Source organism: Alligator sinensis, unplaced genomic scaffold (assembly GCF_000455745.1).
Source record: "Alligator sinensis unplaced genomic scaffold, ASM45574v1 scaffold247_1, whole genome shotgun sequence".
Classification (NCBI taxonomy): domain Eukaryota; kingdom Metazoa; phylum Chordata; order Crocodylia; family Alligatoridae; genus Alligator; species Alligator sinensis.
Genome location: NW_005842002.1, coordinates 2,862,285 through 2,884,875, shown reverse-complemented (window position 1 = coordinate 2,884,875; position 22,591 = coordinate 2,862,285). Strand labels below are relative to the sequence as shown.

Genomic DNA, 22,591 nt, shown 5'->3' with positions numbered 1-22,591 from the left:
GCCTCTGCCTACAGGGAACCTGGGAAGAGCAAGCTTTCCCATTAGGCTTCAACAGTTCTATAGCTCTAAAGTGATCTTGTTTGGAGGGAATACTCTTTAGGTTAACGATCCTCAATTGTTTCCAGTCTGGAAGATGCATGAGACAAGCCTGGTAGCAAATGGCTGAGCCAATGATACAGCAGTTTCATAAAATCAAACAGAATTTATATGTTTCACTTGGGCAAATTATACAAACTCACATCATTAGTTACTAACTGCCTGTCAGGAACTCATGACAGTCTCAGCTTTATGTCAGTTTTCATTTATTGTCCTCACAGGCAAGAGTTTCTCTCTACTATATTAGGAATTTAATATTACTTAATTACCAATGTACTAAAATAAATATTTGGAAGCAAATGAGAGAGCCTGCTAGCTAGGCATGAATTAAAGATTTTCTTAACTGAAATTGGTCATGACAGCAAAGTTTTGTTAAAACAAACTTTTACAAAATCTAAGATCAATATGAACAGAGTCGTGATTTCCCTTAAACTTCATTAGAAACAGTTGCTATCATAACAGCCAAGTAAGAACTGTCTCATAGTTATCTAATGTCTTGGAACTCCCCAGGTGCTGAGCTTGTGATGACTTTGTAAGAAATGTAGTTTGAAATAGACTTTCACTGGAAGCAGGATCAGGTACTGGGTGCGTTATCCTATGCTCAAGACTTCTCAAGAAACTGTATTGTCTAAGACAGGGCTGTCCAAATATGTGGGCTGCAGGTAGTGTACAAGTGGTTAATTCATGGTCCACAGGGACTGAAATTCTGTGGTGGGGCAAGTGGCAGCAGTGCAAACCCTGTGTGCCTACCAGAGCTGCTGTGGTGGCAGGGCCAGCACCTGGGATGTTGATGGCAATGATGCATACTCTACAGCAGAATTTCTGGATTGAGATCCTCTTTTGGGAATGTCTTTTGGCAGCAGGGAAGTGACAGCAGCATTGTAAGTGTGGAGGGGTTAAAGCCACTACTGCTTGCCGCAGCGCCACAAGAAGCCCTACAGTCTGGATCTGGCCTGCAAAACTTGTCTAGATAATATGGCTCTGGACTGGAGAGTCAGCAGACCCAGGATTTGGTCCCAACTCTGTCACCAACCTTGCATGTGACTGACTGAGTGTTAAACCATAACTTCTTCAGGGCAGCTGCTGCTTGTCAAGCTTATACTATATCTTGCCCAATAGGGTTTTAATTTCTCCTGAGGCCTTTAGGTATTGCCATAAAACAAATAACTCCTGTATGGACATGTCTACACAAGATAAGTTAATGCACATTAGCTTAATTTAATGTGCATAATGGGCACGTGTCTACATGTATGTACCCTTAACGTGCATTAAAAATGGCAAAATTAAGCTAATCATGCCTAAATTTGATACCTTCAAATGCGGGTATCAAATTTAGATGTGATTAGTTAAAGCGCATTAATTCACGTGTAGAGGTGATCCAACACTAACTTTAGTGCCGGGTCTGCCCAGCAACTAGGGGCACATGGCAGTGCTGTAGGGACTTGGCACTAGCTTTAGTGCCAAGTCTCTGCATGTGCAGACACCTGTCAAAAATCATTTAATGCACATTAGCTTAATGCGAATTAAATTTAGTCATGCTTAAATGCATGTGTAGATGTGCCCTATATGAAGCATCACGCCTTATGATGCAGAAGTAATTTATTTCCAACTGAATTTCACAGATCATCCCCAGGGAGATGGTACTCATTAATGGGCTATTAGAATTATGTAATTTTCTGTATCTTTCAGTTAGACCAAACAAAACAGAAGCCTTGGGATAGGAAGAATTATTCTGGTACTTTGGATCCTTAAATATCTTGTAATTTTTAAAAATTTAGCTAATTATAGTAAAATATAGTAATGGAACAGAGTCGGCACAGTGCATCATTTCCTGCTCTCAGGGCCTTGTTGCACGGTAAATTTAGGTGACGTCTAGAACTCTTAACCCCTGGACAGGCTGCACATTATCACAGTTTGAGTGGCCTAAAGCACTTGTTGTTACTTTTAAATTATACCATTCCAGGACAGGGTTATCTCCAATCTTCCTAATTTTGTTCCTGTTCCATTACCATGTGGCCACTTCCCACAGCTATCTGCTGAAGTTGAAGTCCTCCAGTATCCTAGAAAGCAGCAGCCCCATCTGATTCAGGGTGACCAATGACACTGGGGTACAGCAGGGCTGGGCATGATTTCTCACCAGGCAGAGCAAGCAGTGCAGCTCTGGACCCTCCTGCTACTGCCGCCCAGACCGGCTCTGCTCTCTCCATCAGCAGCAGTGGGGACGGAGGCTGCCTGAGCTCTGGAGAAAAAAGGATCAGGCTCCTCAGAACCCAACAGCCCTGGAGCTCTCTGGGCTTGCTGGAATTAACAGTGTCTCCGCACTGTGAGAGCAGGGACACTGATTATATCATTATTATAATGATATTGTGCCTCAGGCAAAAATAAGAAATGGTTAAACTGAGAGGAATAAATCAAAGACTGTACAAAATCAATGCAATTCTTTTGTTGATTAAAACAAAATCTTTTAAAACCTACAATAACACAGTAAAATTAAAGCAAACTCTGCTCAGCTGCTAAGCAGATCTGCAAGCTCTTTTGAAACAAGCCTCCAAAATCCAGAATACAATAGAACATAGTAGAGAAGTGCAGCAGTTGAAAGGAAGGCCAACCTGAATGAAATTTGTAAGCAGGGAAGCCAGGCCTAAAAAATCTCAGTGAGCAGATCTCTCTCACAATGTCAGATAATGGTGGGAAGTACCTGTAAAAATGCATACAGTGGTAGTTCTGTTATTTTCAGAGCAGCTATTCATGTGCCTCAGTGTTGAATTTTTCTTTTTTAATTCTCTTCCTACTCTTGCCTGCTGCTTTTTTTTTTTTTTTTGTATTTTTGTTTTTGTTTTTTTTAGATTGTAAGCTTATCAAGTCAAAACACATCACTTTCTATATGTTAGTATGGTGCACACAGGACCCTGATATCAGTTATAACCTTCAGGCACTGGTTTAATACAAATAATATACCATATTTTCTTACATACAACACACTCCCTCCCCCCACCCCAATTCAACTGATAGAAATTGGGTTGCACATTATAATCAAGTAAATATAAATACAGTAATAGCAATTTCTGCCAGTTAACTTCTTGCCAGGGGAAAAAGGAAGTAAAACTATCTGTACTGCATGCAGGGCTCCCTAGCTTCTGGCTGGGGACATTCTCTCCACCTCTTCTTCCTGCCTCCCTTCTCCACCCCTTCCCCGCCACCGCCCAGTTCCTTGAATCTCAAGGATCTTTTATGCTTCTTTTTGCCTTTCAAAAACAAGGTGTGTATTTTATTTGGTTGTGTTGTATGTAAGACAATACAATAATAAGATTGGGCAGAAAGGTATTCAAGAAACGTAGGGTTGTCATTACTTACGTTGTTTAAGTTTACTGTATCAATATTGAAACATGCTGAGGTTCAATTAATTCTGAAACTGAGTAGCAGAGGAGCTGATTTATTTCTTCTTTCAAAAATTAAGTAAATTCCTTTGTTTTCCAGGAAAACCCATCCTTGCCTCCATCCAAAAAAACTCTTGACCTCTATTTGAATTTTCATTAAGATTAGATCAGACCTTATTTTATGTGGACTAATTTTCCCATTCTGACTTAAATTTGAAACTCTAAGCACTGTATTTTAATATTATAACCAGAAATAACCAATCTTTGCAATCCAATTATATAAAGCAAAAGCATACCAGATTTGCAAAACTGATTTTCTTTTTCATGATATCATTACTAGTTTCATTGACAGGAAAATGGACTCTGTGCTAATATGTAGTAATGATTATTATTTTTGATTATGTCTGTTAGCCTTAAGATACAGACTCAATAATATGAAGTGTAGCTTTTGCTTAATACCTTGTATTTTATCAAAAAAAGCAGCGTCAAAAAGCTGTTCCTCCCTTTTCTGTAGAGAAAAAGAAGTAATATTTAACTTGGTATGAAAGATTAAATGTGGAGAAGGTCCATAGCTATCTGATACAAATCCTGTTATGAAATGTTTCTTCCCACTTGGAGTAGAGGCATAACATTTTAATGTGTTCATGCCTTTTCCTTCAACCAACACTGTATAAATTAAAAAGTAATGTGAGGATATGAACTGGCAAAGACTAACTTCTTTTTTTTTACATCTCTAATGGAGATCTTTGCTTAATTTTCCATTAAAAATATAATTCTAAAAGAGCATGTTTCATGTTTGACAATTAGTTGGATGACTTGGGGGGGGGGGGGAATTGGGGGGGGAAAAAATCGAGGGGTGGGAGGGGGGGGGAATTGTGGGGGGAAAAATACTTGAGAGAACTTTCCACATGATTTACAATATAAAACATGCCTATATCTGCACATGCCACATACAAGGCTTTTGTTCCAGAGAGTTATGGTGGAGTCATGAATAAAGAAAAGTCCCAGAAGACTTGTTCATGGGCAGGAGAACCCCAGGACAGAACATAGGCTTGGAGCCTGCAAACATGCAGATGCCTAACTTCATATACTATGAGTTGTCCTATTGACTTTTGTTGCTACTTGTGTGCTTGGAGTCATGCAAGTATGTATTTGTGGGCTTAGGGCCAAATAAAATATTTGGTTAAAAAATCTGTTTCCCTTAGTTTACATATTGCTTCTCTAGTCTCGCTTAATATGGCAGGTGTCACAAACCTGTTTATGGGGAACCCTCAGAGCCCTAAGTTTTTCACCACTGTGCTGCCTTTTGTCCCAAGGAACAGACTGAGGTTACCTCGGGATAACTCCTTATCCCCACAGGCCTCAGCTCTATTGTTCCCATACTGGACCCCAAAGCTGCAGCAAGAGAATCTCTGCCAGCTCCAGGTGGCCTCTCCTTTGTGTTGTGAAAGCAATTGCACTTTCCATAGAAAAAACTAGCCTTGAATATCACTTGCCCCAAAATCAGTCTTTCCTCAGGCAATCAGTAAGAAGGCAACAGCAACAGCATTCATTATGTAGAGGAAAAGAATTACACAAGCAAAGCTGACTGCAGGTCTGGAGATAGAAAAACAAAATAAGTACAGCTTCTTAACCCTCTCATCTGCCCATACTCAAGCAGTCCTGAGAGTCCTACAAGCTTTTATGGAGATCTGCCTTCCTGCCAGTTTTACCAACCTTGGCTCTTGGCTGCTGGGGCCTTGAACCCTTATGCAGCTTGGGATTTAGTAAGTTATCTCAATACCAGTATAGGACCTAGTTTCCTCAGGCTAGATCCAATAAGAGATTTAGATGTTTGTCATGGGATTTAGGTAGAATTCTGGCATCTAAATCCAAAACTGCAATCCTGTAAACCACTGCTCAGCTGCCACCTAATAATAGACATACCCAGCCCCTAGAGGTACCTATCTTTTGAGTCAGAGTTTCTCAGGCATCTAGCACTTCTATTTTTGACAGGGCTGTGAACAGCTTGGTGCCCAGCTCATGTCTAAGCCCAGCTAGGATTCAGAAATCTCCTATATGAGTCTCCTGAGGAGCCTAATCTAGCAGGCATTCTCAGAGCACACCTAAAATACTGACAGGATCAGGGTCCTCATAAAATATAATTGTTGCCACCATATTCCTTTAAAACATGATTGGATAAAGAGGTTACCCCCTTTCCTCATGTATGTAGTCTGGTGGTTACAGCAGTTGCCCACTATGTGGGGACTTAGATCCAATTCCCTTCTGTGCCCCAAGGGGTTTGATCATACAAGTCCTGCCACCCATACAGTTTCAGGGTACATTTGTCTCTTCCCTATCTCTTCCCCCCACTAATCCTGTTGAAGTTGTTCCACTGTGCAGAAAACAATTCAAGATTCATTATGTTAGACACAGTACAGCATGGGGCATAACTCCAGGCGAGGTGGTAGAGCACTTACCTGGGAAGGGTGAGGCTGTGGCTGTGAGTTCAGTACCCGTCTATACATTTTATCCAATGACTGCTTAATATAAAATATGCGAACAGTCCAGGGTCCACTCCTTAGTTCATTAAAAGAAAGATGCCTCAGAAACTACCTTCAACACAGCTCTGACATGTGGGTCCCTACAGAATAGAGCTATTTCCCTGAAATCTGAATAAGCTCTGAGGGATGGATTTAAGATTCTTCCATTTCCTCTGCATTTCCTATTGGTTAGCTATAGCATTCGGGTCTAGCATGATGAATGTATTGACTTAAGAAAGCTTCCTTTTTACTGTGTGGGCTGTTTTGGATCCCATGCTGAGGTGCCTAAGTTGTTGCTACAGGTTACCTTTAAACCATTTTAAATCTGTGGTATCTTATGCCATCAAAGTTAGAGTTTCAGAGCCACCACAGGTTAAGACTAAATGCTGTCTCAGACTTGCATAACTGTGAGTTGCCACTTATCACCTTCCCTTCATTTCTGTCTTCTCAGTTCAGATATACATTCCTGTGGCTCCTCATTTTATTGTGGTCTTCCTTGTCCAACCTTCTAGCTATGAATCCTAGCTTTCAACCTTTCTTAGCTCTTCATCCAATGTCAGTCTTCCTCGCCACCTCCAGCAACTCTAATCTCACTCTCTGCTGCTCTTACTGGCTTCCAGTCCCAATTTCTATGGTCTGCCCTATCCTGGTTTTCCTCGTTTCAGCCCAATCTCCTTGTCAGTCTTCGTGCCTCATCCTCTGTCCTTTGTACTTTCAGTTAAGTAGCAGCCTTCATGCTTCATCACTGCTGGATGTCAGCAGTGAGATAACTTTATAGACTAAAAAGATAGATAGATAGATAGATATATACATAGATAGATAGATAGATCTCTATATATTATTTAGTTAATTTCTAAAGTACATATCTAGTCTGCCTTCTGCCTTACTTCAGACTAACACAGCTAACTATTCCCTCACCAGGGGGAGCACTGACAGCAGAGTCCACTCATAATTTTCATGCATGGTGCCATAGTAAACCACAGTGATTTCAGGGAATGTCCAGCTCAGCACAGCACCAGAACGAGCCCTGGATACAGGACTAGGATGGAAGCTTCAGTACATCCCACCCACCAAATTTTAAGTTACTGCCCTGAAGCATGAGAACATTAAAACATCTTTTGAAAATAATTGTAAGAATTTTAGCATGCACAAAATGTGTTTTAACCCTTATTCTAGGAGCACTTGAACTGTTGTTGTTGAAACTTTCAAAAAGGTCATTCTGAAGCAGATGTCTTGCATAGAAAATTTCAGCTCAGCTGATTAAAGTTTTACAATGCCACATGCAACTGAAATGGAGAAGGTGCTGTCAGAAGGTGAAAAATATCAGAAGGTGTAGCTGGACAGTTACACTGTGTTGCAGGTTGACTCTAATACAGGGAACTGAGAATGAAGTGACTTCATGAAGAAATGAATTAATTGCCATGGGCCCTGATGTGCCTTCTTGCTTTTGTAAACTTTCAGTTATTTCAGTATGTTCTGTCTCATTTTCCTTTTATTGCTTAGTAGGGAAAAAAAATGGACAAACTAAATAAAAAAAAAAAAAGCAATTGTTTTAATGTTGTATAATTTGGAAGTAAAGTGGAAGGGCTTTTGGAGCAAATGCTATCTCACAAAGGGACCTATGATATATATGTATTTTAGGTGAAATGGTGGGGGGGTGGAAGAGAAGGTATGGAGTTAATATTCTCTAAGGCAGTGGTTCTCAGCCTTCCCTTCCCCTTCAGACTCCATAACTTTTGTGAATTGAGTGGCACCACATTTCAAAAGCTGATTTATTCATTAGAGTTTTCACCTCCTTGCAGAAGGGTTGGATAGTGGGGGTGAGGGAATGGCTAGGCAGGGAAAGCCTAAGCCTGCCCTTAACTGCTTATCTTCTCACACTTCCTTTATTTCCTCACACTTCCTGTGGCACCCTTCAAAGGATCTCATGGCACTTCAGGGTGACCTGGCAGCATGGTTGAGAATCACTGTTCTAAGGGAATAAGAATTAACCTAAAGAAGTTGTACTCAAACTTTTTGGACTCAAGGCATCTTTTATGAACTGAATAGCAAATTTAAAAACTAATTTATATTTTGTAGTGTTTTCCTGCTCACAGAAGGGCTAGGCAGTGTGATGCAGGATCAGTTAGGCAGAGACAACCTGAGTCTGCATTTATCTATTTAGCTTATCTCTTTATACCTTCCTTATCTCCTTCTACCTTATGTCACCCTTCAAAGGAACTGGTGGCATCCCAGGGTGCCTCACTATCCTGGTTGAGAATCACTGACCAAAAACCTTCCCATAAAAGGTCTGCTTCAATTATTTTTAGGTATTGTTTATGTCCCTAACCAGTGACTGGTACCATAATGAATGAAGTTGTCAGCAATTGGGCCATTTTTTTGAGCAAGTGCACAGGCCACCTATACATGTCCAGGTAAAAGCACGATAAGATCTAACAGGTGATCCACATAATCATACCTCTTGTCCTGATCACAGCTGCTATGATCTCTCAGCTGTTGGGGGTGGGGGGGGTATGGGATGCCCTGATTTGAATCAGCTGTTAGATAAAAACACCAAAAAACTCTGCTGAAGTGCCCAATCTATACAGATGCTGCACAGCTGGGTCAAACTAATGTGCTGCTACTTCCGGTAAAGTGCATTTTTATTTTAATTTTTTTTAATGTCTGTCTGCAGCCTAAGCAACTATACCCAGACTACCATAAATGGAAGGGGAATGAAGTTGGAGATGTTATTCAAAAAGAAACATTCTCAATGGGAAAAGAGTCTTGATGGCCAGGAAGCAAAAGCGAGTACTGAGAAAAATCAGAACCAGGTACAAAAATATGAGTTGCCTATCTGGTTAGATAAAGGTTATATCTTTAGCCAGTTCAGCAACTTACCCTTTTCCCATCTGCATTTCACTCCTCAGGTGGCTGTATGTATTCCTCAGCTGCCTAAGTCTCTCCATGCAGTGTATATAGAAAGTCTGAGCACCTAACTTGGAGTGGATGTTTGCACTAGGCATCCCATACTGGTGAGGCATTGTAATGTTAAGTGGAGACCTTAGAGTATTGAGCCCTGCACCCCTAAATACGCAAACTAAAGAACATGCACCACCTACCCCTTACCTTGAATCTGTGAAAGTAGTCTAGTTGTCCATGGGAGCTTTACCATAGTGACCAAATATACTAGTTTTGTTTAGTCCTTTTCTCTCCTACTCTAATCCAAGGCGCATAGAAAATATGCATAGTTTAGATAATTTGAAAAAAAAAATCCACCAATCCTGTAGGACTTTAGTCTAAGTAACAGTGATTTATCTCAAAGTCTGTTTGCTCCATACCTTAATGATACTCATACAAGACCTGGTTTTGCAGGTCCTTAATCATTTGAGTAGTTCCTCTGAAGTTAATAGAACTACCTTTTGAGACCAAGGGCTGGTCAAGGCAATAAAGGTTTGTGGGATCAGCCATCTCCTCTGTACACTGAACATGGCAGGAAAATGTATCAGCCATATGTTTTTTAACTGTGGTAATAGTCTTGGCAATTAATTCCTACATAAGCTTCAATAATCTGATCATATATGGAATGGTATGTGAGATGTGGATATTCCCATATGTCAAGATCTAAAAAATTCACAACCCATTCGTAGATCACCCTATAAAAATATATGCGCTGGCAAGTCAAATACAAGATTAAAAAAAACCCACCTGTTAGTTTTCCCATACTTTTCTGAAGGGCTCAGTTTCTGAGCTTCTTGTCAATTTCTGCATGCTCAGTAACATTCCAAAGAGCAAATTAATTTCTTGTCAAACGTAAAGGGGAATATTAGTTACTTACATCAATGCAAACTGAGCGTATAACATTATCATTCTGATGTAGTGGTACTTTATGGACAATTTAGGCAGGGTTAAATGACTACACCTGGTGTAAAGCAGGGGACTATCAGGTCTGTATCTTCATTATTACCAAGCACAGCAACTCAAAGTGAGCAAGCAGGAAGGATATAGAATGTTAAGGTACAAATATGAGTGATATCTTACTACTTATCTAAATAGAAACAATGTTGCTAGAATGAACTACTACTGAATTTGAAACCTGTTTGCCATCTCTGTTTTAAGGGGGGAAAATATATGTATGTATACGTGTGTGTGTGTGTGTGTGTATAAATAATTATAAATAAAAAAATAGAACTTTTCTGTACTAATTTTTCTTGATGTTTCCTCTGCAATGTGCATTTATAGTATTTATTTTGGAGGACTGTGTGCTAGAAAATGTCACTGATGTTCGCTTTATAAGAGCACTGAACACAGAAGTGATTAGAGCTCCACAGGTCTGAACTTGTGCTATTACTCTAGTGACATGGCTTATCAAACTCAGTCTTGATGTCCCCCAGTTATTTGATCTGTAGGAAATTACTGTACACTGGAAGAAAGTTACCAGGGACAAGCTTACCAATAATACAATTGATTCAGGGCTGTTTTCTAAAGTTTACAAATGAAGAGCAAACTATGCTCATTACTTATAGATCTATTGGTGTCGGCATGGTAGGCAAAGTTCAGAGTTAGGTCAGGAAACACTTCTTCATCTTAGTTGTTAGACATAATGCATAGAGCTGAAGAGGGAGGGGGGTTGTACTTGATCTGGCATTTGAGCCCAGGCCCATAGTTATTCTGACTGTTGCTGTAGGGTCTAATTATTGAACATTTTTATACTAAAGTCAAAACCTTCCTGCTGCAAACCTTGAGCAACACTTACTCATCAGCGGCAGAGATTTCAAGTGTGCCTTTGGGTATTTACTGTTAATATTAAAGGGACATTTAAAAAAGGTAATGAATGTTATTAATTTGTGTATGTTGTATCTGAGATAACACTTAACCTCTCTTTAGCACTTCACATCTGCAGAGTGTTTTGCAGTCTTTAATTAATACTAATTAGATACTTGCAAAACTTCTCCTAATTCTGTATTCAGAGGAGCTGAAATGCATTTTAGAATTTACTCTCCATTAAAGAGGGACCATTTTAAATATCTGACATATGGTGCCCAGTCTTGTTGGGCTGATTCAGGGGTAAGTTTTGGCGGTTATGGTAGCACAACAGAACTTCAGTCTAACCTGCACTCAAGACTAGTCAGTCCCCGAATATGCAGGAGATCTCTGGGATGAAGACGTGTGTAACACTCTTAGAACTGATGTATACTGAGGAAGACTCATTCTCAGTTGCGGGGTAAGCGTTGAATACTCTACCCACTCCACCTTCCCATGACTCTATAATAGGAACATTTGGGTGCAACTGATCCTAATCTGATCTTCTTTGTGCCAGAGAGAATTGTAGATAGGTTTGTTTGGGGACAATTCCAATACCATAGGTTTTCATCCTGATTTATGGTTATGGCTGCAGTGCTCCTTGAAAGAGATTTGAATTTACCTGTATTTACAATTTTGTTAAAGGGCATGTTGCAGACCCTTCTTAAGGTGCTCTAAAGGGTAACCACCACCCACCATACTGTTAAAGAGGATTGCTAAAATAACAATTATTTCACTTCTTCCCTTGACACTTTCTCTCTGTTGTTATATCCAAGCATCTTTTTTATTAAACATAAAGTCTCTTGTTAATTCCTGCCAAGAGCTCTGGCCAGGTCTCCTTCTATCTCTTCTTCCTCGTTGTTTATTCTGCTATTTTTTTGTACCCTGATGCTCCCTTTCAATATCAAGACCTTTTTTTCTCACCCAAATGACAATCCCAACTGGTTTTAATGGAATTAATTTGAAGCACATAAGTAATCTCTCTTTGAAGTCATGGTTTCTAGACTGTAAACTCCTTAGAACCAATGAACTGGCATTCTGTATGTGGGGCACCATGCATGTGACACTCAGTGGGTGTGTCTACACATCATGTCACTTAAAAGGTATTTGCTGTTGCTACTGCGCAGTAACTCCAGTTACTGCACATTTATTTAGTACTTGCTTATATAAGTACTAAATAAATGCACAGTAACCACTACACAGTAGTGTCTCATGTAGACACACCCAGTGAGACTTAAGCTACTATGCAACTCGGATTATTTGGAAATTTTACTTTAAAACTCAACTGAAATGTAAGTATAGACTTTTTTGTTTCAACACCATTACATTCTTGTTAATATATTTGATTTGTAATTATTGAAATTATGCTTCATTTAAAAATTGCATGGAAAAAACAATGTCTGGTGCTCTGTCCACAGAAGTGAAAGTTAGGACTTCCTGCTGTGAGTTTGATGCTGCCTTTGGACAAGTAACTTAGGCTCTTTATTTTTGGTATGACAATTGCAAATAATAAATCCTTGCCTGTTTCATGGGGTAGTGTGGAGATTAATTAATTGGCTTATGCATTGCTCTATACATAGAAAATATTAAGGTATAACTAATTAGTTTTAAATAGTAAAGGAAAAAAACTTGTTTGGCAGATACAGGACAAATTTCAGCACAGTAGTCATTTTTTTAAAGAAGCTATAAACCCACAAAAATAGAATTTATAATAGAAATCCTGACAGAGCTATAACTGTACCGTAGCAAACAAGATGCTCTAATAAAAGTACCTGAGACTGGGAGGCAAAATTTACTGCAAACAGTGGTCTACTTTGACAAGGTAAATATACTGAAAGTCAAAAGAGAGAGTCAAATGGAAAATCTTCATGATTAGAAAAGGACCAAGAGAAAAGGTAAATTAGATAATTGGCATTCAGCTTGGATTTAGTAATAATGAAAAAAGAATGGGAATAAATTGTTACCTTTATGTGAGTGCCTCAATATAGTGATTATAAAATTAACCAAGTGCAAGAAGAAAGATGTTTCTGCTGATAATGCTAGTTACAGACATGATGGCATGAAACAAAAGTGCTATTCTTTCTATCCAAAATAAAAAGTAAAACTGACCAGAAGACAACAGTTTCATCAGAAGGTTTAATTTGCTTCCATTCTGCATTGGATTTAAACCCAACCCCCTTTTTCTGAAAATGGAGTTCTTGGACCAAAACCTGGGCTTTTCAGTTTGGGTAAAGATGGTGTGTGTATTTTGGGGGAAAAGGAGGGTGCCGGTGTGGGAGAGACAGTCCAAATCTTTGCTCTGAGTCAGGAAGAGCAGAAACTAAGATCTGGGTCTATAACATTGCCAACCAGTGCCCTACACACTGGGATTTAGGGTACAAGAGAATCTTTCTCTGACAAAACTGATCCAAAATGTTTTAGCTTCAACAAAACAACGTATTTCATACTGCTGTCTGAGCCTTCAAAATCCACTGACAATCTGGGGAAATCCTTCCTTAAAGCAATGTTGGGTTTTGGAAGCATGACTGAGGTAAGAGACAAGAATTTATTTCCAGAACTTCCTATACATGTGGTGTGGATTAACTCCTTTTGGACACCACAACCCCTCTTACGCATCCATAATTGATGGTGTAGCTTCCATAGGCCAAACTCATCAATAGTAGCCTGGCTTCTACTGAAGAATCCTGTTGCTGGAGAGGTCAGTGGAAACCCCTGGATTCAAGGACCACTGCAATCTCATGCTTTTATTAATTACTTCTTTGTTTGTCTAAGGTGGTGGGGTTGATCTTATTTTCTAGGGGTAATGTTATTACCTATGAATCGAAAAGATAAGATCCATTATTCTTGTCAAGCATGTGCAGACTACTGAATGGTTATTTTAGAAGAAAAGTGAACTGAATGTTCCAAACTCTCAGAGTTGGCATGGAAACACCTCTAATAACTGAATAGCTTACCACAATTTTTACTGTCTCACTGTTTATCAAATACACGTGGGAGCCAGGTTGGTGGTTTTGAATTACTGAACATGCAATGTTCCATGATTGGTGTTTAAGCAGTTAGCAACTATATGTTGTGTAACTCCTGCTTCTCTAATATTTTCCTAAACATTGAATATTAAGGTAAGCCACTGGCTATTATACTAAAGATATGTACATCCTGCAGATTACAAAACCAAAAAAATTAGCAAACCCCAATCTTGTACTGACTTTGTTAATTACAGTTGTGATTTTAAACTCTAGAGATCAGAAGGGGCCAAAATCTTTGGCAAGTATGCCATCAATTAAATTAAGCCCTGCATCACCCTCTACCCCAAGTGCCACTCTGATCCTCTTCCCCTTCTGCTCTGCTTGCTAATCCCTGCCATATCTGACATTGTGCAGCTTTTCCTTCTTCCCCCCTGAATCTGCTACATGCCACCCACAGTCTGCCTGTGCTACTCGTGGCAAACATACCACAGGTTGGCCACTCCTGCTTTAGATCAGGGCCAAAAATTTATAAACACCATTTTTTTCCCTTGCAGTATGGAAGAGAGATTGAGTTTGACAAAATATGTCTACAATTATGCTGTCAGGCAGCAGTGGACTGTGAAGTATCACACTCATACTTCAAGTGCTATGTCCAAAACTGAAAGTAGTGTAGCTGCCTGAGTGTGATGCTGTGTTCATGCCAATAAGATCCACTCATCAGCTTACTGATTTGACTTTATCGTGTATACGCAGCGCGATTCGGAGGTAGCGCCACAACTTCTGACTTGGAAGGTAGTGAGACAGCACTGTATTGAATCATGCTGTCCTAGTATTGCAGCTGAGTATTATAGACATACCCACAGTGTGTAACAAGCTGAATCAAATGTACTTCGGGCTCTCTACTTTCTCTTGTGATAATGGGCATCAGTCTTAATTTCTTTCCGTGGATTATAATAGCCTCGGTGTTTTGAAAATTTTGGTTTCTAACTTTGTAAAGGGAGATAGTTTATAGTAGTGTTCTGGAAGCTGTTATGATCCAGGGAATATCAAGCGGCAAGATTTGTTTGGTAATATCTTTTATTGAACCAACTGTATAGTCCCTGTATATTTAGTCTCTGTAGACGCAGTCTGATTAAAAGATATTACCAAACAAATCTTACTGTTTGATAGATTGTGGCTGCTAGTATATCACACTTTGTTTTAATAAACTTACAGCACATGTTCCTCAGGTCAAATATAATATCGATGACACATTTATTTACCTTTTATAAACTATTTATAAATGCACACTACATACTATGTGCAACTGATTTCCTAACAAGAGATTTGCACATCTCCATTGGTCACAAACTCATATATACTTAATACATCCAGTCACAACTAGGTACCTGAATGATTCAAATTCCTAATAGGTCTAATGAGTAAAGTTGGCTAAGTAATTATGTCTTGATGCATATGTTGAGAGGAAGCTCAAGCCCATCTGAAGAAGCTGGGCTGCTGTAGCTAATCTACTATGTACGGTGACTAATTTCATTAGAGAACCAGAAGTAAAATGGAAATGTTGCATTAGGAATATGTGCAAAAGAAATTTGCCATTGCCAAAATGTTGAGCCCAGGGGCAGCACAAAGAAATGTGAACAAAGAAATGAGGCTGTCTTGCAGATGGCACCAAATTGGGAAGAATGGCTGACACAACATGGTGTGGAAAAAGTGACTCAGAAGATCATGTCCTGTCAGTTGATCTTAATTAGAAAACAAGATACAGCAGAAAAAAAATAATGGTGGTTGTACTGCACTCTGCTCAGGAGCGATGGTGTCATCGTAGATCAGTTTGACATTATAGTCCAGTTAGCAGAGACAGGATGGTATGACAGCATTTTAATCCTGTTACTCTATTTACTCAAATAGAAGATTATTCTGATTACAAGAAGGCCCCCAAGAATTTGATTCTATCCCTGGAAAATGTATAAATTTGTTATAATTTTCCAGGTATAGAATGTAATTTTTGGAGATTTGCCTTGAATTTGTCCCCTTTCAGGGAAAATAAATCTGGGGGGTCAGGTAGCCCCTTTGCTCTCTGCTTTTTCCCCATCTTCTTTCTCTAACAGCCCCTTACTGTCAGACCCTGTTCTCCCTGAGCTCATAGAAGTGAGAAGGAAATTTGAAAACAATAACCTTGAAATTAAACATGGCTGTAGCAGTTTGCATACAGCACCCGTGCACTTAATTTATCCAGAATTGATGCATGATACCTTTTCTTTGAAACTGCTGCGAGTTTTAGCACAGGTATTCTATTAACACACTTTTGGGCAGTACTTTAGCACCTACTTATATGTAGTACAAACTATGCATAACATTATTCCAAAGTCAAAGGTTTGTGATTTATCATGTAGTTCAATGGGCTGGGCCTCAACAGAGTCAACAAGATTTAAAACCATGGTGACCCTACAGCTCAGCATTGCTCAGTATGTGTGTGTACTCCACATACCCCCACAAAGGATCCATGTGCTAATTAACTCCCACTGATGAGTAGAACTGGGTCTGCTAGTTGCAAGTTCTGAGATGCTCCAAAAATTTATATGCAGATGATGTTCAGGGCAACCGGGTCTGGCTTCACTTCATGGAGGGCAGGACCACACTAATTATATGCACCAGGCTGAGAGACAGGTCAACAGGGGATTCTGGATGAAATGTTTGGAGCCCTGTTTCATGATGTTTGCCTGGCATTTACAGCTATTATAGAGATAGCAGTCATTGGAAATGGGAAAGAAAGGCACAGCTCAACTGTGGGAGTGATGAGGACATAAAAATACATGCAATATAGTGGCTCATCATGACTTGAAAAAGAGTCAGTGCTATATCTTTTTCAGATGGGCTACAGTAACCCATTTTTGTGGTAGGTTCCAATTAGCATTTTTGGCACCAGGGGAGAGCTTGCTCCATCCTCTCCAAATGCCATGCCATCCTGGTTATTGCAGTACCTCCAGGCCCAATGCTCATTCCCTCCTGTGGGAGCAATTGGCCATTTTTTTAAGGGCTATACCAAAAAAAAAAAAAAAAGAAAGGTTTCCATCAGTACTTTTGCCCAATATGGGTCATGTGTTTTATAGCCATGCTCAGAGTTGGCTGCGTTTAATCAACATCATAGTTAGTTTCCACTGCTAAGCATATACTGCTTTTGGCAACAGTTTAATGATAAATAATGTATTTAGTGAGATTTCCTTTTACACAATTATAAGATGAGGGGCTTTTTTCCCCATGCCAATTGAGGGGCAGAAAAAAATCTCATCTTTTATTTGAGTAAATGTGGTATATATGTAAATACATGTTAAATAGCTGGCATGTAGGTAAGCCTAGATCAACAAATGTTTGTACTACAATGTATTATAACTCCCATGCATTGGTTCCTCCAAACTTACTTTACTCCAGCAAATTTCAGTTCATAGCAATATAGGACTGGAAGCAATCCCATAAGCCATGGGTCAACCGTATATGGCCTGTGGGCTGAATCTCGCCTTCAGACTTGAGAACTTTTGTGGCATTTGGTCATGAGCTGGATGGGCAGTGGTAGGACTGTGAAGCAGCAGTAGCACTGTTGGGGGAGGAACAGAGACCGCGACTGTAGTGTTGTCATGGTGGGCCAGGTTGTAAGCAGCTGATGCTCAGAAATCAGCTCTGTTAGTGTCCCCATGCTCCAAAATGTTGCTGACACCTGCCCTAAGGCCCTGAGGTCAGTCCCTTGCTGTTGTTGGCACCATATTAAACAATCCCTTCTGTGAACTGGTCAAGTCGTGTCTTAAAAGTATTTAAGTTGTTTTCCCCAACAACTCTCCCTGATCTGTTCTAGCACTTCACTTCTCTGAAGGTGTGGAGACTTGGGTGGGTATTGGTCCAGTTTTTGGGTGTAAAAAGTGGGTATTGGTCCAGTTTAAAGCTGGTCAAAATTTGTCATATGAATAATTTCCACAGTGAAATGGCCCCCTCTCAAGAGAAGGACATCTAACAAAAAATTATGCCTTTGGACATTTTTTGTGTTTTTATTAGTTTCAGTGACATTTTGCTGATGTATATAACCAATCATTTAGTGAAAATTGTGTTTGAAGTTGAATGTGCCTGTATATAGAAAATGGAAAATGGGTCTTTCTGAATGTCCTCATGGTAAAATTGGGAAAATGTGGCCTCGACTACTTTATGGTCCAGTGGCTAGGTAACTGGCTCTGAGGTAGGACCCAGAGAGTATTAATAGACAGAACTGAGTCAACATGGCAGAAGGTGACCAGTGGTGTTCCTCAGGGTCCAGTACTTGGACCAGTGCTTTTCAACATATTCATCAATGATTTGGATTTGAGTGTTTAAGGTGTACTGGCAAAATTCACAGACTACACCAAATTATGGGGGAGCGTGGTCACAGTTGAGGACAGGCTGGGGATACAGGCTGACCTGGACAGGGTTGCAAGGTGGGCGGATCAAAATCTGATTATGTTTAACACTGAGAAATATAAAGTGCTCCATCTGGGGAGAAATAACCTGAAACACACTTACAGGCTCAGTGGTGCTAAATTTGCCAGCACCACAACTGAAAGAGATCTGGGGGTCATAATAGACCACAGAATGAACATGAGCCACCAATGCAATGACGTAGCTGGCAGAGTGAACAAAACACTGGCATGCATCTACCGATGCATCTCAAGCAAGACTAAGGGTGTCATCCTCCCGCTCTATCGGCTTTAGTGAGACCACAGCTGGGGTACTGCATCCAGTTGTGGATGCTGCACTTCAGGAAGGATGTGGGGAAGCTTGAGAGAGTTCAAAGGAGGACCACACATGTGATTAGAAATCTAGACAGCAGGTCACATGAGGAAAGGCTGAAAGACATGGGACTGTTCAGCCTGGAGAAAAAAAGACTGAGAGGGGACTTGGTGGCAGCCTATAAGTATATAAGGGGTGTACACCAGGGCCTGGGGGAGCATCTGTTCACCAAGGCACCCCAGGGAAAGACAAGAACCAATGGCCACAACCTGCTTGAAGATCACTTCAGATTGGAGATAAGGAGAAACTTCTTTATGATCTGAGTGCCTAAGGTCTGGAACAGACTCCCCCCAGAGGAGGTACAATCACCTACCCTGGAGATCTTTAAAAAATGACTTGATGTGCATCTTGCTGGGTCATCTGACACCAGCAGTCTTTCCTGCCCAAGTGCAAGGGGGCTGGACCTGATAATCTTGTGAGGTCCTTTTGAGCCCCTAATATCTATGAAGCTGTGAAACAGAGACTGTATAGGCCCATAAGTTAGGAATTCAACCACCATTATTTTAAGAAATGTTAAGGTATCATAACTTCCCAAATTCAAGGAGTAGATAACAGCCAGATGAGTTCATCTGATGATATGGGTTGTAATTAAGGGTTGTTTTGTACGGCCAGTTTGTTGGAATGTTGTGCGGTGAAAAGGCAGATCTGGGATGTGGGCGAGGCGTAGATTGTGACAAGGGGCTGGGGAAGGTGGGAACTGGCAAGAAGCCAATGGGTGTGGGGGAACTCTATCAGTAAAATGAGGCAGAAAGACTGGCACTGACACCCAGGCAGGCTGGAGGGACACGGAGAAGAAGACTCGAAGCTCGTGGGTGATAGAGGATGTTCTTCAAGCTGAATGTTGTATTCCACCTCAGCTTGACTGGTGAAATCCCAGTCTTCACATTAAGCTTCAGTAGTACCTGTACAATGCCAACAACCTACGTGCACTTGAACAGGAGTGATATATGGCTAATTTGAAAACAACAGGCCTGTACAGCTGAGAGGGCTTAATCCTTAAGATCTCTGGCCCCAAACTAGTGATGCACAAAAAGATGCGTGTCCCACTTACAGGTTCCACTGGTTTCACTGGGCCAGGCTAGGTCTGGCCCAGAGGGACTAGCACTCTGCAGGATTGAACCTTGAAAGAAGTAATGATTTGCCCTCTGGAGCCATGGAATAATGTTTACTACAAAAGGAATGGACACAAGAACATCCACATGAGCCCTTCCTGCACAGCAGACGCACAAAGTGCTCACTACCACCCTATTGCAAATGTAGGATTTTTAATGTAAAAAAAATATATTGTGGATTATATTTCTGAAGGAAAGGGCTCTGATCCCTACAGAGTTTGTGCCTCCATAAAGGAGGCAAGAGTATTTTTTTAACTGTGAATTGTGTTGGAGACTAGATGATAAACATGTAATCTCATGATGCTATTTTACACAGTCACTTTCTAGTGTGGAACTGTCTTTTAGCAGCTAACACTAGGGAATAGTTGATTCTGACTGAAACCATAATGACTAGTTCTATCATGAATGGCAGAGGAATCACATCTTACAGGACTTGGTAGTCTTTCAAGACAGCTCATAAAATGCAAGGAATTTAAAGGTTCTTGGAACCTAAGGATGCTCTCACTGCTGATTAGGTCAGTACAGTAAATCAAACTCTTGATCCTGGGAAACAAAATGGCCATAAATTTGTGAATGGTGGACTAAGCTTTGGGTTGAATGAGTGCCAGTGCTTTTTACCTCAATTGCTCAGAGATTGAGAAAGAACATACTCATATTTATTACTGCCTTGCACTTCAGAGGGCTTCCTCAATCCTGATTTTTAACTTTGGCCTTTCTCAGGCGGCTTCCATTATCTCATGGCCTCCTCTCTACTTCCTTCTTCTCTGAGTGAGCCTTTATGGCTGTGTAGATTTGTGATAAAGCTGCAACAATCTCAACTGCTCTGTGACTTTTGTTTGGTGACAGGTAAATTTCCCCTTCCCCACAACCTGTCTCAAACCTATTTTTTTCCACCCCTCTGATCCTCATTGCCATGCATTTGCATTTTCACAGACCTCCATTTTGGCTTCTATTCTACCCGGGAGAAAACACAGTTCAAAGGAAGACTCTCTATATGCCTAAAGAAGGGTATTTGTGCCCCAAAACTTGAAAGAACAATTTTTCCAATTATTTAGTTGGTCTAATAAAAGATATCACATCTACCCAAAGAACCTTGTCTGGCCAGGAGAAGAAATACACACTCCAAGGATAGTGCGCATTGCTGACACTAGCCTGTTTCTCTCTCTCCCACACTCTTAAGATATTTTCCTGTATGGGTAATTTTCTATTTTTAGGTTATTGGTAGGGGTGTGTGAAACAGGCCGTATTTGATTTGGATTTGGATCTGGCCCAAATCAGGGGACAGTGATGCGATTCGTTGATTCAGATCACTGTCCTGATTTGATTCGGCTAAATCTGAATCTGAAGATTCAATGCTAATTCGGAGAATCATCGATTTGGCCATAGACACAACTCTAAATGTTTTCTCTACATACCTCGAGGTACCAGGCGACACATGAATGCTGAGATGGAGGGGTGGATGGAGCATCCCACAGGAGCACGGGGGGCGAGTGCTCTGTGGCAGACCCAGAAATAGACCGGAAGTGCTTCTGGTCCACTTCTGGGTCCATTGCCGAGCACGTTGGGGATCCCCCCTTGCTCCCATGGGATGCTCCATCTGCCCCAGCATCTCAGGATTCACAAGCTGCCTTGTACCTTGAGGTATGTAGAAAAAACATTTAATGCTGTGTCTATGTCCGAATCATTGAATCTCTCTGAATCTCTCCAAATCAATTTGGAGGGTTCAGATTTGATTCAGAGAGATTAATGGGTCTCCTGATTCAATTCAGATTCAGAGATTCAGCTGCCAATCGGGCCAAATCTCCGCTGAATTGAATCAGTGACTGAAGCTTTGCACAGTCCTAGTTACTGGTTATAGGTAGGGTGACCATATGTCCCAGTTTGGCTGGGACTTTCACATATTTGGTAGACCTGCAGTCCACCCATACAACAGCAGTGGAGCCTGCCCAGCTGCCTGCCTGATGCACCATGCTGCTCTGTCTGCCTGCTGCACTCAGGCCCAGGACTTTTGACCAACTGGCTGGGACCAGCGTACAGAATCCTAGAGTATCCTGGTCAAACCAGGATGTAAGGTCACCCTAGTTATAGGCAGTCAGAATGGAGAAGGGGTGGAGATGCAGGAACATTGTTTTTTCCAGTGTTCCCACTCTCATGCATTAAGGGAACCTCCTTTCCCCTAGGTGTATTGCTGGCACTGTATGATTCCTTGGAAGCTGAATCAGAATGACCTGTCACTGGTAGCATGCATGTAATGTATAGGCGGGTACAGGAAGTACATATCTTTGTGTGTGCTGGTACTCAGCTATGTCCTTTACAACCAAACACTGATCAGAAATTGACCTTTGCTTTCACTGATGCATTACAAAGTAAGAACTAACACAGGGCACTGAATAACAAGAACAGCAAATTGTCTCTTTCTAGAAAACGACAAATGAGATGGAAGTGTAATGCATTCAAATATTTCTCCTGGGCTTTGGGACAGATGTTAATGTTTAGATGATATAGCTGCTATTCCTCAGAATGTTAAAACACAGAGTTAAGATTAAAGCTTGTATAAACAGGCTAATTTATTTTCTATTCCAAATTGTCCATCACATAAGGAAAATATTCAGATGAACCAAAATGGAGGATGTTTATGTTGTTTAATTGTCATTTTGTATTGTTCTGTCACCTACCTGGTAATATTTCATGCCTTCCAGAAGTATTCAAGATTTATGTTTCAGGAACAGGACAGCAATGTGAAATGGGAGGTTGCCACCCAGTCACTAATTATTATTCCCTTCTGGGGTTCAAGATTCACTAACTACAACTGATATGAGAAATTGAAGCAAAAGGAAGAAGGGATTATGTACATGGGCTTGCTGTAGTGCTTTATTGGTCACTTTTAGAAATTTATGAAAGTTCTGTCATTTTAAGTATTGTCTTTC

The 22,591-nt window shown here is 40.5% G+C and overlaps 1 protein-coding gene across 2 annotated transcripts in view; it reads right to left on the bottom strand.

The window, feature by feature from the left end:
* The window catches only part of GABRB1 (gamma-aminobutyric acid type A receptor beta1 subunit), a 297,024-nt gene that overhangs the window by 64,741 nt on the left and 209,692 nt on the right, over positions 1 to 22,591 (bottom strand). The gene's annotated exons all lie outside the window — the stretch shown is intronic.